General features: G+C 47.3%; 1 long non-coding RNA gene across 1 annotated transcript; it reads right to left on the bottom strand.

Moving 5' to 3' along the window:
• Nucleotides 1–972: 972 nt before the first annotated feature.
• Nucleotides 973–3,842, bottom strand: LOC147576864 (uncharacterized). Its single transcript, XR_015241475.1, has 2 exons — nt 2,607–3,842; nt 973–1,981 (listed from the first exon to the last, which is right to left on the bottom strand). It is a non-coding gene; the product is annotated as an uncharacterized LOC147576864 (long non-coding RNA).
• Between the last annotated feature and the right edge of the window lie 9,854 nt (nt 3,843–13,696).

Raw genomic sequence — 13,696 nt, 5'->3', positions numbered from 1 at the left:
ACAGTGATTTCACATACTGTAGGTACTCAAATATCGGCTCGTTGATTACATACCTTTTAAAATGATTTGTGAAATGCTTACAGATGTATAGCAACTAGGATTGTTCACTAATCTGTAAAAATTAATGTGCAATTGCTCTATTCAAGATAAGTCCCCAGGCAATTTTTACATGTTTTTGAGCTGTTGTTGACTCAGAACCACGAAGTGAGTTTTTAGCCAGGTTGTCCCCCAGTGCTGTGGAAATACAGGTATGCTGGACTTCCAGTCCACATGCTTCGGTGAACAGCTCAGATAGTAAGGTTATTTGCTTCCCGAGAGAGAAATGGAGCGGATTCTTTCTTTCTCCCTCAAGAAAGTGTTGACTCATCTTTTGCCACAATACCCAAGTAATTTGGAAGTGTGAGAACATGTGCATAGATAGCGAAAGTTTTTTAAATAACACTGTTCCATAAAACGTTAATGCTAATTTCTCAAAGTAATTTTTTTTTTTACCTGAGTAGTTCAGTGCAGATGTAGCTCCACATTGGTAAAACAATCTCTGAAATTTGAAGTGAATTTGCGTCTGTCACAATATCAAGAGGGATGTTACTGCCATTTAGTGGGCAATGGCCACAGATGCCGATCACGGAATGCATAGGACATGACCATGCAACGAAAAATTACCCCACATTCCAGATACTTTTCAAATGCCCCTGCAGTCATATGGGCGAAAACCTATTTGTAAGTATCTGAGCCTAATACTTAATTGCATTTACATATAAACACCAAGGATCTCATTTTCATACAGTTTTAAAACATGGTTTTATGTGTTTAGAGTTTTCCATAAATGCCACTGTTATGTAATTCAAGGGAAGTTTGCATTTTGGCTTGTATGGAAATTTAGCAAGCTCCGTTAATCATTCTGAAAAGTTCTATTTCCAATGACAATACCACTTATGGCCTTTGAACGCCCATTGCCACACACTCGTCAGATGTAGAATCATCATTTCGAATATTTACTCCATAAACCATTTTCCAGGAACTTCTTTTCTCCAGATTTATTCAACCCACTGATCTACCCTGCTCTTATCAACACGCTAAACACCCTCAATTACACTCATTAACATGGCCTACAATTTTTATTTACATGTTCACGTCCCAGCTTTTAAACCGTGAATTTCCTTAAGAACAAAGACTATGCCTTATTCATTCTGATATCTTTAACATCTTGCATGGTACCCAAAATGGAGAAAGTACTTAGGACATGTTTAGTGAGCATATGAATTCATCCTTGCGTTTGTCTTCTGACAAGTATTTATTTAGCATTTACCATGTGTATCGCTTCTCGGCCTCTTGGTTAAGATCAAGTGTAGCATATACCGTGTATAAAATAATGCCAGATGGTAGGAATATTTCAGGGAGCAAATAAAATGTGGTCTCTGATCTCATGGGGCTTAAACTCTAATCAGAGAGAGAAAAAAGTATTATTTACACAATTTTTAGTTCTGATAAGCATTGTCATCCATTATACAGTTGACAAGTATAAGGTGCTATGAGAGTGGATAAAGGGAGAACCCGATTTAGGCTCAAAGAGAAATAGGAAATTATATTGAAGTGTATCAGCTACCTACTGTTGCATAACAAATCAACCCAAAGTTAGTGGCTTAAAATAACCACCATTTATCATTGCCCACAAGTCTGTAGATCAACGGAAAGGTCCTGTGGGTCTGGCCCGGGCTCTGATCTCAGCCAGGCTTCCTCATGTTTGTGGGCTGAGTTGGTTGGTCTGGGATGGCCTCAGCTATGATCCCTCCAGGAGGGCAGACCAGGGTCATTCACATGGCGATGGTGGGGTTCCAGGATAGCAAGCAGAAGCCTGCAAGGCTCAGGCTCAGAACTGGCACAACATTTCTTCTGCAGGATTCTATTGATTAAAGCAGGCTGCATGGCCACCTCAGATTCAAAGGGCAGGAAAAGAGAATCCGGCTCCCAATGGAAAGAGCTGCAAAGTCACATGGCAAAAAGTGCAGCTAGAGGAGGGGTGGAGAATTATGGCCATTTTTGTGATCAGCTGTATCAAGTTAAGACCAGAAGAAGAAGAAGGAGGCAACCAGACAGACGGGGAAGAGAATTGTGATCGGCATGTAAAGACCCTAAGGCAGGGGCGCCTGGGTGGCGCAGTCGGTTGAGCGTCCGACTTCAGCCAGGTCATGGTCTCACGGTCCGTGAGTTCGAGCCCCGCGTCGGGCTCTGGGCTGATGGCTTAGAGCCTGGAGCCTGTTTCCGATTCTGTGTCTCCCTCTCTCTCTGCCCCTCCCCCGTTCATGCTCTGTCTCTCTCTGTCCCAAAAATAAATAAACGTTGAAAAAAAAAAAAAAATTTAAAAAAAAAAAAAAAGACCCTAAGGCAGAAAGAAGCATGAACGTTCCCAGAAGTCAAGAAAGCCAGAGAGGCAATGTGCTGAGTGAGAGAAAGAGCTGTATAAAAGGGGGCTGGTAAGGAGGGAGGGACCACATGCCAAAGAGCCGTGTAATATAGCCACGTTAAGATCCTGGGCCTTTCTCCAGGAATATATTGTTAGCACAAGAGGGACATGTTTAGAGTTTATACGTATATATCTCTCTTACCTTATGAGTGGACCACATCTCAGATGAGTTAAATTAGTAGCTCTGGGACCAGGTACCTGCAGTAGTAAAACTTTCCCAGGTCATTCCAAGATGCAGGCAAGGTGGAAACTCTGTGTTAGAGAGAGGCAAGACGTAGGAAGTTATTACCACCTGCTGTCTAGGTGAGAGATGATCGTGGCTTGAATTAGCATACTTAGTGAACGGAGGAATGGTGGATTAAATGAGTGAGTGAGTGAATGAATGAATGATTAAATGAGTGAGTGAATGGACAATTAAATGAGTGAGTGAATGAATGAAATCAAACCTAAGTGAGAGGTCTAGGATCTACAGTAAAACTGCTTTGTTTCAAGCCACAGCTCCATCACGTACCAGCTCGGTGACCTTGGACGCCCTACCGACTCTCTCTGAGCCTTCCACATCTTCGTGTCCAAGATGAGGAGAGCAATCATACCTACCTGTGCGATGTGTTATTAGAACTAATGAGGTAATCCTCCCAGGGTATCGAACGCTGTGCCGGGGGCACAATAGGCACACAGTAAACGTTAGCCACCGTTACGATCGTCGGTAAACGGATTATATCTGCAGCAGTGCATCGTCTCATGCAGTGAACAGCTTCATCCCCAACAGTCTCCCAGAGGACACTCTATTCCAATTACAACTGTGCTGTGCAGCCCTGAGTTTGCTCATGTGGTTGCGATTAAGCCAAGGCGTGAGCTGGGACCAGATATTGTCCACTTCTGCTTGGCGTGCCGTCGACCCCCAGGCTGTTCCTCCTCGGGTCTCATGCTCTGTCATCTGGCTTCAGCCCATCTGGGGGAGGACAGGGAGAAGCCAGACAGCCGTGAATCTTGCTGTCTGCTCGCGATGTCTGCTGTCTAGGGAGGTCTAAGAGGAGCTCCTGTCAGGGGAAATGTATGGCTCGGTAGCAGAGGCGGATGCCCTTTGGCTGTGCCAGAGCTCAGGGTCAGCTGAAATCCTTCCAGAGACAGCAGGGCCCAGTTGGGGCCTGGCTTTACCACATACTCCTGTGGAACTCAAGGTGATAAGCAAAGGGGAAAAGGAGGCCGCTGCAGCCAGAGCTGTTTCTGTGCGTGTGCAGCTGGGGACGGGGGTACAGCTCAATTCACAAGAAAGAAGTGATCTTGCACCATTCTATGTAAAGAACTGTTTCGACTAAATTACATGTTTTAAGGAGGCTTGCACAGAAGCTAGAACACTGAGCTATCAGAATGGCGATGGCGGTTGTCTCTGAGTAGGAAGATTAGGGATGTTTTCATCGTCTTCACCCTTGTTCTTGATATTCTCATGGGTTACCAAAAAGCCCGTATTTTAATACCCCTCCCCGCCAAAAGGTGGACATTTAAAAATCAAATGTCAAGTGTGACAGGGGTTTGCCCTGCATTCTTCCTGGATTGATGAATTGCTCTTTATAACTCTAGAGTGCAGTTCTATAGAAAAAAGGTTTCACTCCCAACCAATCCCAATTTACTCCATTTGGGTGTATTGGATAAATATGTGACCCCCAACAAAGCAGACGCACAGTCTCCCTGCCTTTCCCCCCTTAGGCCTCCTCTCCATCAGCCCTTGACACTCAAGATTTGCTGTACCCATTCCTTAGGGCTCGAGAGCCCGGTTTATGGTGTAAGAGGTGAGTTGAATGTAAATCAGACACGTCTCAGTAATGTAAGACTTACCAGACCCTCAACTCAAGCTCATCATCTCTCAAATGAAGATAAAGCTAGTATCTGTTTCACAGGCTGTTTGTGAAAATTAAGTGAGATACTAGATATAAAGCACTTAACAGTGCCTGGCATACGGTGACATTTAAAGAACGATTATCCCCAGCCCAGTCTCTCTCGCTATAACGCGCGTGACGTTGACTGTAATCGCTGGGTTCTGGTCGGTTGCCCGCTAGGAAATATAAACATGAAATAAAAACTAAGTCAAATAATAAAAGCAGGCCAGTTTTTATTTTGTCAGTATGTGCCTTGGTGACATCACGTCGGTGGCATTGGCAAACACCAAGTGTTTTCCGAGGAATCTGAGTGCAGAGGACCTGCCCCAAATATCTCCCCACCTGATAAGATTTCCTGCCTGAAACTGACGGTGGTTAGGAGCAGAGCTTTGAAGACAGACCTTGGTCCACGCCCTCTTTCCCCTCCTGATAGCTGTGGGACTTGAGCAAGCGGCTCTGAGGGTTTTTATCTCTCCCGGGGGTAATGACACCTACCTTGGAGAGCTGAGGGGCACGTACTGTGGTCTGTGCTGTCGTCCGGCATGTGCCCCAGAACCACCCCAGGGGCTTCCTCACTTCTCTCGGGCTCTGATCCCACGGCGACTTCTTGGCAGGCTTTCTCGGCTCACCCTACATAAAACAGGGGCTCTCCCCCACCTCCCACCCTGCTGAACTTTTCGCCAGTGTTCTTACCTGCACCTGAAATTTCACATGCATGTACCAATCACCTCTCAGGATTTCAGTACCACGAGGACAGGGTGGTTGCATGTTGTATTTGATGCTTTACTAATACATGGCATGTAGCAGACACTCTATATGCATAAAGGACCGGATTAATTAACTAATTTTGTCAAGGAGAGCAGCATCTTTGAGAAAGGAGGATAGACGAACACCACAGCATGATGTGGGAAGAAGTCCTGATTGGTCTCAGTCAATAATTACTCACTGATACAACACTGGCCTAGGACATTGCTCTCGGGGCCTCAGTTTCCCCATCTCTCAAATAAAGACCATACCATACTTACCTCAAACAGCTGGTTGAAGGATAAATTTCAACCGTGGAAACACATCTGCCTTAAACACTGTCAATCACCACACAAAAATGAGATGTTAGCATCATTTATTTCAAAAGAACACAGCAGTGTATTTCCTGGGTGACACCCTAAAAAGAGAAAGAAAAAAAAAAAAGGTCCAGTCACAATGGGACAAAGGAGAACATTTCATTTGGGATCAATGTCTGGTCTGAAACCTTGCTGCCTCTACCTGAGTCACCCAACGCTCCCTCACTCCGTCAGCCCAGCCTCACAGCTGCACCGACATTGCTGAGAGCTGGTCTCTGGAAGCCTCCATCCGCCCTCACCAGCAACGCGCCTTTGGCACATCCAGCCCAGGGTTAGTAATGGGATACAGAGCTTCTCGCTGGGTGAAGCAGGGTTTACGTCAGGAGTTGTCGCTTCCTGGTGGTTGCCTGGTGACCCTAATGGAAAATGAGCTGTGGCAACAATACCACAGAAACCACTCCCTCAGCTGGCGAGCTCCTCGGAAAGCCCTAGTGCCATGGGAGGGGGAGGGGGCTGCTTCCAGATGACTTGTCACGGGGCGCCTCTGTGTAGGCGGTGGTGGTAGGGATAGGCAGACAAGTGCGAGGCCCAAGGAGGGCCGGGCCCACAACATGGCTCTCCTTCCTGCCTGATTTGCTGCTCATAAAGGAAGGGACCCTACACAATCCTTAATGCTGGTCCCAGGCCCAATTTTAGAGAAAAGCACACACATGCAAAGTTCTGTCAGTGCTGACACTCCGTAGCTCTGACAATAGGTGAGGAGACATTCTGAAGCTCTTATGAGGCCCTCTCTCAGACCCATTGCATTGAGAATTAGCGTCGCCATAGAGGAAAGGCCGGGCCCACTCTGTGAAGCGACCCAGCCGAGAGAAGCCCGTGTACCAGGACAGGAGGAAGCTTTCTGGTTGTGTGGCCTGGAGGAGAGAACACCCGGAGGAGGGTAGGACACTAGTTAGTCACGAAAGTATGTGGTGCGTGCCATTATCGGGAAAATAAATTACACGGTGCATTGAAAAGACCTTGAGCCAGAGCCAGACCTGACGAGATGCCAACTTCTCAAAAGTGTGCAGATATGCTCTCCCGTGTGTTGGAGATGCTCTCCCATTCTTGTCTCATTTGATCCCAAGGTTATTACAATAATATTTGTAGGTATTAAAAGTCTTGATTTAGCAATGAAACCGAGGCCCAGAGAGATTGAACAATTTGTTGGAGGGTCACAGGGCTACTCAGAGAGTCAGGATTGGACACTTGCTCTTCTGATTTTAAGTCTCGTGGTCCTTCCCTAACGCCATACCACCACTCCCCAAAGAAAATTCTTTCCCATCACCACACCGCACTCTTTCCCCATTCTATTCCCCTTTCCTCAATATCTGACAAGCAATACGCCCCACTCCAATGGTGGCTTAGTCTCACCCTGATGAATCAAGAGCAAATATTATGGATTTATTCATTCAGTCAGTCCTTATCCATCGAACCCCCCCTTTTTTTTTAGTTTTTTAATGTTTATTTATTTTTGAGAGAGACAGAGCATGAGCAGGGGAGGGGCAGAGAGAGAGGGAGACACAGAATCCAAAGCAGGCTCCAGACTCTGAGCTGTCAGCACAGAGCCCGACGTGGGGCTTGAACCCACGAAACCGTGAGACCACGACCTGAGCCGAAGTCGCCACTTAACAGTCTGAGCCACCCAGGCGCCCTTATTTTTTGAGGCAAATTTCAGGCATCAAACCAAGTGCTGGAGATGCCACAGCAAACTTAGGGATTCGTTCCCGATCCTCAAGGAGCATAGATTTATTTACCCCTTGAAACGATAGATTCACAAATAAGCCACAGCAAATACCCACTTATGGGGCTCCCCATTACTATGCCTGCTGTATTTGGAAAGAAACATCATCTGGATGAATGGATAAAGAAGATGTGATATATATATATATATATATATATATATATATATATATATAGTATTACTCGGCAATCAAAAAGAATGAAAACTTGCCATTTGGAACTATGTGGATGGAACTGGAGGGTATGATGCTAAGTGGAGGGTATTATGCTAAGTGAAATTAGTCAGCGAAAGACAAAAATCCTATGACTTCACTCATATGAGGACTTTAAGAGACAAAACAGATGAACATAAGGGAAGGGAAACAAAAATAATATAAAAACGGGGGGGGGGGGGGACAAAACAGAATAGACTCATAAATACGGAGAACAAACGGAGGGTTATCGGAGGGGTTGTGGGATGGGTAAGGGGCACTAAGGAATCTACTCCTGAAATCATCGTTGCACTATATGCTAACTAATTTGGATGTAAATTTAAAAAAAGAAAAAAAAATCATCATTTCATGCCATCCTCTTCTGTTCAAACAACTGCCCGAGCAGCAGGTCCCCAATCCAGCATCTGTCCAATGAAAAGGTTACGAGGTTCCGAAAAATAACAAGTAATATTGTCTTGATTCATATTTTTGTCTTAGGATCGAAAAGACTTTTGCTGAAAGTATTTCAATGAATGTGTTACCAGCACTTACATAATGGTCTGAGCGCAGTGAAGAAAAAGGCTGAGAACACAGCTGAGATCAATCCCATTCATGAGCAAATGAGTCAGGGAGACCCTGCCAGGAGTTCAACCCTCCCTGTCTGCCTCCGGGCCTCCCGAGTTTGGAGCAATCCTCAGGTTTCTGGGTGCTTCAGTTCATTTGTACTTGGCTGAAGACTGTTTCCTGTTTCTAAGAAAAGACTCCTCGGATGTCTTATGAGGTCCCTTGGACAGCAAGTCCTGCTGGCCTAGGCATGGCCCAGGGGTAGCAGGGGTGGGGGTGAGGGGGGTGAGGGGGGGTGGTTGGGAAGCTCCACAGGCAGGGGTGGTTCTCATTAACCCCCTGCAGCCCGAGAGGCGTCCTGGGATTCACAGAATGAGGTTATTACAAATATTTGTCAGACTGGCTGAAAAATGAAGAGCCGCGTAGGCCTGGGCCAAATATGCCCAAGCTGGTCGAAGAACATCTGGATTTGCTGAGCCTAAACCGAAAGACAGGACATGATGAGACCCACAGAAAGGGACAGGTGCGCCTTGCACCTTCCAGCCCCGGCGTGGACGCCACCCCCTCTCGGGCCGGGGCTCCCCCTCTCCCTCCGGCCTGGGCTCCCTGCTTCCAGCTCCGTAGTCCTACAGATGGCTTTTCCAGTCATGCCTCAGGCTGTTACCATGGAGGCAGCTGTTAGGGCAAAACAAAGCTGTCCCATCATCACCCTGTGGCTCGCAGCCACATGTGGAGGGGAGCCATCCTGCGGCCACGGGCCTCGGTGGGGCGCAATCGGGACCGGGGCAGGGGTGTGGGGGTGGTAGTGGGAACGAGACCCCGTGTCGTAGGCAGGAAAGCCCACGGAGGGTGGAGCCGAGCCTCCTTGCTGCAGGGAGACCATCAGCTGCCTGGTCTCCTCCTCCCCCCACCAGCCCCAACCCCGCCCTGGCTGGACTCTTCTAACCTAACGGATGGCTAGCCACAATTTTTGTTTTTATTTTCTGTTGCTTTATTTTTTTTAATAAAATTTATTGTCAAATTGGTTTCCATACAACACCCAGGGCTCATCCCAACAAGTGCCCTCCTCCGTGCATGGCTAGCCACTATTAACAGCATCACCGGACAGGACTTACAGAGGTTTTTGATGGGAGAAACAATGCACCGAAGGTTTGTAAACGCAGGCTCTGGAGTCAGAGCTTCCCCAGGGTTCAGATCCCGTCTCCGCTGCTTACTAGGGGTATGGCCTTCCTAAAACCACTCAGGCTCCCTGAAGCCTCAGTTTCTCAATTAAGACAATAGCACATCATCCCCGGTCAGGTTGTTAGGATAATCAGTTGAAATACTGTTGGAAGTTCCCTCCTGATGGAGCTCCCGGTTTTCGCTCTTGCTTCGTTCAGATTCTTATCGACCAAGAGCCAGAAAGCTCTTGTTAAAATGTGAATCAGATTATGTTGCTTCCCCTCTGAAACACTCCAGTGGCTTCCACCGGCAATAAGAGTCTCACCGTGTCCCACAAGGCCACACCCGCTGGCAGCCCCATAAAGGCTCAGCTCTTGTCCCAGCCCCACTCATGGATCTGCTCCAGCGCCCCACCCCCTTCCCTCCCTGGGACCTCTTTCCGCTCTTCAAGTTCGCTTCTGCCTCAGTACCTTTTCGCTTGCTCTTCTCTCTACCAGGAGCACCTCTCCTGTATCACGTGGTTGGCTTCTTGGTCGGTCTCTTCCACCTCAGCACAGAAGTCAACTCCTCTGAAGGCGACCATCTATAAAAAACTGCCATGCTCCCCACCCCCAGAGACTCTCCATCCCATTTTCTGTAGCATTTACTTATAGCAGTCATTAATGTCTGAAATTGTCTTCATTATTTTTGTGTAATTGTTTACTGTCTCTCCCCTCCAGGAGAAAGTAAGCCCCAGGAGAGCAAGGATTTTGTTTTCAACTGTATTGCCAGTTCCTACAACCGTGCCTGGCACGTAATGAGCACTTAAATAAATATAGCTTATTACATTAAATTATTTAGTGCAATGTCGGTTAAATAAATATTCACTGTGTATATTATTAACTAATAGTATAGGATATACATATCATTAAGTAATAACATATTACCTTGTTTGAATAGTGATAATAGTCTCCTCATACACAGAACAGTCCCTTACAGATTCACAGGACATTTGACCTTCATACCTCACTTGCCTTACAAAAAGCCTACAAAATGGCGGGCATTACTTTCACTTGCAGATGGTGCTGGAGAAGACTGGGCAACGTGCTGGACTTGATGCCAAGCCTTCAAACTCCAGGACAGAATTTCAACCACCCATATGATCTGCCTTCAGACGACATCACATCTCGAACCAGGAAAAAATCATGCCTGTCCTGTTCGGGAGGCCTCCCACCTGAAGTGAGGCGAGGTGAGGATTTCAGGGCCTGTGGCAGACAATGGTGGGAGGACCCTCTGGCCACCTTCAAATCTCACTTCCCTCCTCCACTGGGAAGCGCGGACATCTTGGTGGGCACATCTTCCCGCACTCATTGTCTGAGGCAAAGATAACTTCCACCTCAACAGCTTCCTCCCGGCCACACGCCCCCTCTTCCCCTGGCCCTGGTCTGTTTAAGGCAGTTAGAAGATATGCAAATCAAGGCCTGGGAGAGCCTACTGTGGGCTCTGGGGGCCCCAAGAATGCAGAGCTTGCTTAAAGGTCACAGCTGAGGGAAGAGAGTTTGGAACCCCCTCGCCCACTCTCTCCCTTCTCTGCTCTCCAAAAGGTCAATAGGGGGTTCCCCATCCAAGTGTGGAGCACAGGGGCCAGAGGAAGAGAGGAGGCCCTGGGGCTGTAGCCTTTGTGCAGACTGAGGAAAGGGGGCATTCCCTTCCTCACAGTGTGGGCCACATTCATAAAAACAGTCGAAATAATAACAATGCAGGCCCCTGCGCAGGGGTGTCGGCCTATGAGGTACCCTACTGGGCTCTAGGATATTGTGGAAGGACCCAGTTCCCTCTGGCTGAACTGGTTGATCCCAGGCCCTTCTTGGTTGGCCCAGAGGTGAGAACCCTCATCGCCATCACCGTTTTCTGTCATGCTCAGCCTTCTCATTCTTCCCATCATGTCAGAGTGGGAGGGGTCGGTTGGAGGGATGGAATCACCTCTGTCTTCTCTCCTTTCCTTTGGATTTGCCCAAGGACAGTTGTATCCTGGCATTTCCGGTAATATGAATACTCCATGCCACGTTCTCAGTAGGTGACGACGGCTAAGTTTTCCGTTCCCACCCACATCCAGCCACTGAGGTGGAACTAACACCAGCACTAAAACTAGAGATTTTGCCGGTAACTATTCCTGGGAAGATGGAAAAGAAAGATACTAAGCTCCCGCGGAGCCCTTGTTGTCTTAGCAAATACCCAAATACCAGTGTGGGTATGAGTTCAAGTGGCAAGGACATGCCACATGACACTGGAAGGACGTTCTGGGCTACATGTTGACACATGTCACAGAGATCTCAGTTTCCAGAGAAGCAGCAACCCCAGCTGGGGTGAATATACACTCCAGTCAATCAGCCAGGGCGCAAATAAACTCAACCACTTTAGTTGCAGGAATCTCATGGGCAAATGGGGGTAATAAGAGTGCTTTCCCTTTAGCATTGTTGTGACAATTAAGTGACATAATTTTATGCAGTGTGATTGGCACAGAGCCCGGCACATACTTGACCAATGCTGTCGTTGCCATTACTATTATCATTCAGTCGAGGCTACGTGCGCTGCTGGATTCTAACGTTGTTTGTGCGTTTCAGTCAAATTCGTAGTTGAGGCCATCCAAAAATGTTTATTATTATTAGCTGGGGGAGGTCTCCGAGAGAGGACTCATTCAAAGGAAAGTTGGAGCTAGGTACAGCTATAGTGAATTATTTCAGTAGCAAAGCTTTAGCCAAACAAGGCTGTGGGGAGATTCTCAGATGTTCCTGTAAATAGAATCAAGGCCCTTCTAATGGGACCTCCCACCTTAGTGTATGGTAGGGGTGATGGAGGGGGTATCATCTGTTCATTTTAGCTCAGACACTCAAACTCTCTCCCATTGCCCTCAGGCTCTGGTGTTAGTCATTTAGCCCTTAGTATGAATTCCATCAGGCTCTTAGCTCTCCGCACAGCTGAAGCATTGAAAACTCATTCTCTGGGTCAAGTGGAAGTTTGCAGCAAATGTTGTGTAAAGCAGAAGGTTCTTCCTTGAGATCCTAAAAGACATGGGAAAGGCACTTGTACAACAAGAACTTTGAGTCCTCGGCTGTCAGGAATGGTCTCAATTTCAAATAATCTCATCTGTTATTCTCACGACCCATCCATTTTTTTCTGGAAACTACATTTCCCAGGCTTTTCCTCACACTTGGATGTGGTACAGAAATCCTTTATTATACCATGTGAGTCTCCAATTAATCTGGCAGAGGGGGTCAGTTCATTAATGGAAAGAATTCTAGATGAGAATCAGTTCTGCTTGGAGTAGAAGACTTTGATGGACTAAGAAGTGGAAGAATTCATGGAACATAACTCAAAGCAAGCGCTATAACACAAAGGCCCGTTCTAGACCATTTCAAGGCCTCCAGAAAGACCCACGAGTCCCTCAAGTTTCAGTAAAAACCTCCCTGCGAGAACGATGGAGTTCATAATAGAGAAATACATTAACAGCATCCCTTGGGAATCTTAAACCAAAATCCACTTAGTCCTAATACAGCATCACTTGAATTTTAAAGGCTGATGAAACAGAGACCCGGGGCTGAACCATCTATGCAGTTTCAGTGTCCATCAGGGCGATCAGACTGGAATTTGATTGTGCTGACAGGTTCGTCTGTGATCGTCTTAGCCCATGGAACCCATTGCCCCACCCTGGCTCTCCCCGAAAGTCAACATAAAACGGCTTAATAAGTAGAAAGAGGCTTCACTTTAAAAGGCAACTCTGTTACAGAGAAACTCAGTTTTACCACCGGCGCTACTGAGATTCCACAAACGGCATTTCCTATTACTTGGTTTTCATGCTCTCACAGTCTCTGCCTAGCTCTGCTCTAATTTGGCCACCACTCCAAGTCATCTGGGTGTGCTCTCCCTGCCCCTGTTGACTTTCTTGTGAAGTCTGTGGGCGGGAGGCAGGGAGAGGGGCCCTGGCACAGACCTGGCCTCTGCTGAAACTTTCTCATGGAGAGACACCCCTGTGCTTAGCCGGATGGGGCAGGCGGGTGCGGGGAGAGCTATCGAGGCTCAGCCTCCTAGAGATTTTGACTTTCTGAGTCCTACTGAAAGCTGCAAGAAAGGATCTGAGCCATAACCTGGACTCTCTCTCTCTCTCTCTCTCTCTCTCTCTCTCTCACACACACACACACACACACACACACACACACACACAGAGGCACACACACACACACAAATATGCACCGCCCCCATCCCCTCACTCCCCACTCACTGGACGGAGAAACAAGGCGGAGATATCCCACGCCTGGCTTTCTTTACCAGCCCTCGCCAGCCTCTGCTGGATTTGGCTCTTTCCAGTGAGAAATGAGCCCTAAAGCCCTGGAGCCTTCTTGGTGATTTACCGAGAACTGTACTTCCACATGGGCTTTCCGGCTGCAACCAACCCCAAAGAGTCAGAGGGAGGAAGAGGGAGAAAATCATAAATGGATAGTAAGATGAGAAACAGATGTTTGGAGCCTTCACTGGCAGGGAATTCTCCACCTCAACCTCCTCTCTTCATGAGATTAGAAGGGCTTAGTCCCTGAGGGCACTCTCTTGCTCTACCTATGT

Source organism: Puma concolor, chromosome D1 (assembly GCF_028749965.1).
Source record: "Puma concolor isolate L17-30 chromosome D1, mPumCon1.1.hap2, whole genome shotgun sequence".
Taxonomy (NCBI): Eukaryota; Metazoa; Chordata; class Mammalia; order Carnivora; family Felidae; genus Puma; species Puma concolor.
This window is presented reverse-complemented; position numbering and strand designations above follow the sequence as displayed.